Source organism: Tarenaya hassleriana, unplaced genomic scaffold (genome assembly GCF_000463585.1).
Source record: "Tarenaya hassleriana unplaced genomic scaffold, ASM46358v1 Cleome3, whole genome shotgun sequence".
In the NCBI taxonomy this organism is placed as follows: domain Eukaryota; kingdom Viridiplantae; phylum Streptophyta; class Magnoliopsida; order Brassicales; family Cleomaceae; genus Tarenaya; species Tarenaya hassleriana.
Genome location: NW_010966177.1, coordinates 8,432,816 through 8,436,965, shown reverse-complemented (window position 1 = coordinate 8,436,965; position 4,150 = coordinate 8,432,816).

Below are 4,150 nucleotides of genomic sequence, written 5' to 3'. Positions count from 1 at the left end.
GGGTAACCGACTATGTGTGCCAGATGACCAGGTGTTGAGACGAGAGATACTCTCGGAGGCACATCAGTCCAGACTAGCTATACACCCTGGGGCGAGTAAAATGTACCAAGGATTACGACGGTGGTACACCTGGCCGGGAATCAAGCGGGATGTGGCTGATTTCGTAGCAAGATGCCTTACCTGCCAGCAAGTGAAAGCGGAACGACAGATGCCGGTTGGCAAACTACAACCATTGGAAATTCCGGAATGGAAATGGGATTCTATTGCAATGGACTTTGTGGTTGGGTTACCACTTACCCCGAGTAAGAAAAATGCCATCTGGGTGGTTGTGGACCGATTGACGAAATCCGCTCACTTCATCCCTATCAGACAGGAGTACACGATCGAGCGATTGGCACAAATATACGTCGATGAGATCATACGGCTGCATGGAGTGCCAAGTGAAATCATATCCGATAGAGATGCTCGATTTACATCTCGTCTATGGAAGGCCATACAGGGAGCATTGGGTACAAAGTTGAAGATGAGCACAGCATATCACCCCCAGACTGACGGGCAGTCAGAACGAACCATCCAAACCTTAGAGGACATGCTCCGAGCATGTGTACTAGAGTGGGGAGTTCCGTGGGATCGGTACATGACGTTGTGTGAATTCGCATACATCAACGGTCATCACGCGAGTATTGGGGTATCACCGTATGAGGCACTGTACGAAAGGCCATGCAAGACGCCACTATGCTGGACCGAGATCGGCGAACGCAGAACTTTCGGACCTGAAATCGTTGAAGAGACGACGGAAGTGATTCGGAAGATTCGTGCTAACCTAAAGACCGCACAAGACAGACAGAAATCTTATGCGGATCAGAGAAGGCGGGACTTCGCTTTGGAAGTAGGAGACCAAGCTTTCCTCCGTGTTCAGGCAATGCGAGGGCATGCGAGGTTTGGACAAGGTGGGAAACTGAAGCCGAGATACATTGGACCCTACCCAGTGGTTGCAAAAGTGGGAGTTGTAGCGTATCGTCTCGGACTACCATCAGAGTTGGGAAACGTGCATGACGTATTCCACGTATCAATGCTACGGAAGTACGTGGCAGATCCTTCCCATGTGATACAACCGCAGGAATTGGAGTTCACCAGCGCTATGCGTTTTCGGGACGAACCACTACGGATCGTGGACCGGAAAGTCAAGAAGCTACGAACCAAGGAAATACCGCTCGTCAAAGTGGTATGGAGATCCCAAGGGGTTTCCGACATGACATGGGAACCCGAAGCGGAAATGCGTGATACCTATCCCCATCAGTTTGTGTAAATGATTGTAAACGACCGAACAAGCGAGGCTGTACTCTAATAAACCTTTATGGAATTTAAGGAAGGCTTTCGAATGGATGTTAAGCAATTCATAATTCGAGGACGAATTCATTTTAAGGGGGGAGGATTTGTAATACCCCGATTCCCGAATAAATTATTTAAATTAACTTTGGGAATAAAATAGGGTAAGACAACTCTAAAATATAAGGTGATTGGCATAAGAATCGAACCAAGGGATCAACGGGACTCGAACGCGTCGAAAACGTCGAACAAACAAAGGAAAAAGGGGCGTAGACCGATCAGTCCAGAGGTAGACCGACCGGTCTAGCAAAAGACGGAGAAAAAGACAAAAAAAAATAGTACAGAACGGACGGACCATGAGGTGGAACGGACGGACCAGGAGGTAGAACGGACGGACTGCCCGTTCACGAAGCGGAACGGACGAACCAGAGTGTGGAACGGACGGACTGCCGTTCGCAGAACGGAACGGACGGTCCAACAGGTGGAACGGACGGACTGCCCGTTCGCGAAGCGGAACGGACGGACCAGAAGCAGAACGGACGGTCTAGGGTCCTGGGAGCAAAACGCCGAAAAATGCTGACTTTCTTCCACCTTTCGGCAGCGATTATTAAAATCAAAGTAGGACATCCCAAGGAGGTTCCTGGAAAGTTTCACGACCAAAGACGGCCTGAAGAACACACACGAGCTCGGACAAAAATGCACATCACTTGAATCCGAGGTGAGTGGTTCGGATTGAGTTTGAGAGATTCTATTTTCATGATTTATGGTGTAGACTAGTGATTCTGCAAGAGTTAAGCACCTAGGGATGTTAAGTATTGAATGGGTAACGATTAGATCTTAAATCGGATCAGAATTTGGGCAAAAGTGGTGAAAAATCGGACTGAACTCGTGAGGAAGACGAAGTTCTGAGTCCCAGAACGTCCGGTCTACGGACGTAGACCGTCCGTTCTGGGACACGACAGAACGAACACGTATGAACAAATTGGAACGCCTGATCCGGCATGACCCGGAACGTCCGGTCTAGAACATAAGGGGGAACGGACGGTCTGACCTAGTGGACCGCCCGTTCTGGACTTATAGAACGGACGGTCCGAATGAAACCGGACCGTCCGGTCTGCCCTCGTAGAACGGACGGTCTAGGCACTTTGAACAGTGAAAAATCTCAAAATCGCTGAACCGTTCGGTCCACGTACTGGCTGCAACCCCGACTATAGACTCAAATGGATTAAACGGTGATACAGTGAAAAATGGTATTTAAACGAAATAGGATAAAATAAGGATGAACGAACGTGAAAAAGGTAAAAGTAAATAGAAGAAAGGAATTAAACCGAATGGATACGAAGGGAAAAATTAAGAGAAGTACTCGGAATTGCGATATAGAAATAACGGATAAATAATTATGATGATGCATGTGATTGGATGATTAAGGAACCCCGTACTTAGTACCGGTTGACGGCGTGAGTCAGTGCTAGTACGGGGATGTGCGGATTTGGAACCAGTGCCGGTTGACGAACTTGGAGTCAGCACTGGATGTTATGTGGTTTCGGTAATAGTACCGGTTGACGAACTTGGAGTCAGTACTATTACCGAAATGGAATACCAGTACCGGTTGACGATGTGGAGTCAGTACTGGTATAGTTGGGTGGACGTTTCTGGAGCCGTACCGGTTGACGAACTTGGAGTCAGTACCGTACAAGACGCTGAAAGCTCTGGTGAAGACGAAGATGCCGAGAGGCAGTTCTGTCAACACCCACGTCCTCAACATGAGAGATCATATTGAGGAACTTGAGTGTATGGGAATGAGGCTCGATGATAACTTGGCCATGAACTTGTTCCTGACGTCATTACCCGAGGACTATCATCAGTTCGTGATGCAGTACCACATGCACGGGATGACTAAAAGCTTAGCCGAGCTGCATGGGATACTGAAATCGGCTGAGTAAGATATCGTGGTCCCTAAGACTGTACTTGTTGTTGAGAAAATTTCAGCAAGAAGCGGTGGGGTAAAGCGAAAAAGAAGGTGGCAAAAATGTTGGTTTAGTGCTCTATGATGTGTTTATAAGCTTTGTTCAGATACATTCGATATATTGATACTTTCTATGGTTTATATGAGAGTATTTGATTCATTACATGTTCTAGCATACTAGATCTGTTATGAAATCCGTGTATCATTATGAATGATACTAAACTCCCTAGTCTTGTGTCGTTATGAGAATAACGACATAATAAGACTAGTATGATGTGTGATTGATGATCATATAGATGATCATAGGTATTGGATACGATCACAATCATAGGTATTCGTTGGAGAACGGAATACTGGATTGACCCGCATGAGATTGTCACATGGACTAGTGTCATGACTTGAATCTCATATGGCGGTTCCATGATTGGATCCTGAGACCTGAGATATCTACAGAATCCAACATGAGGAGTTGCGTGCTTTGAATACGTCAAATGTTCTGCGTAACAGGAGAACTATAAAGGCGTGTATCAGGTACGAAACGAATCATGTAATGGATTGTAGATAGTCAAGATGGGATTTGTACCTCTCGTAAAAGAGAGAGATATCGTTGGGCCCCTCGTGTGAGCGAGACTGTAGAAATGTGTGGCCGCACTATAGACGAACGTCGTCTATTTCAGACAGTCGAACTCAGTGAACGAGAAAGCAGTCGAATCAGATAAGGTGGCTTGTCCATGCCTTATGTTCAACATATGATATCGTGATACAAAAGGATCATCAACCGGAATCATCTCTGGCGTTCGTAAAGATCACGAACAAACTCTATTCGAGATAGGTAGTCATAGTGTCTTGCTAGAG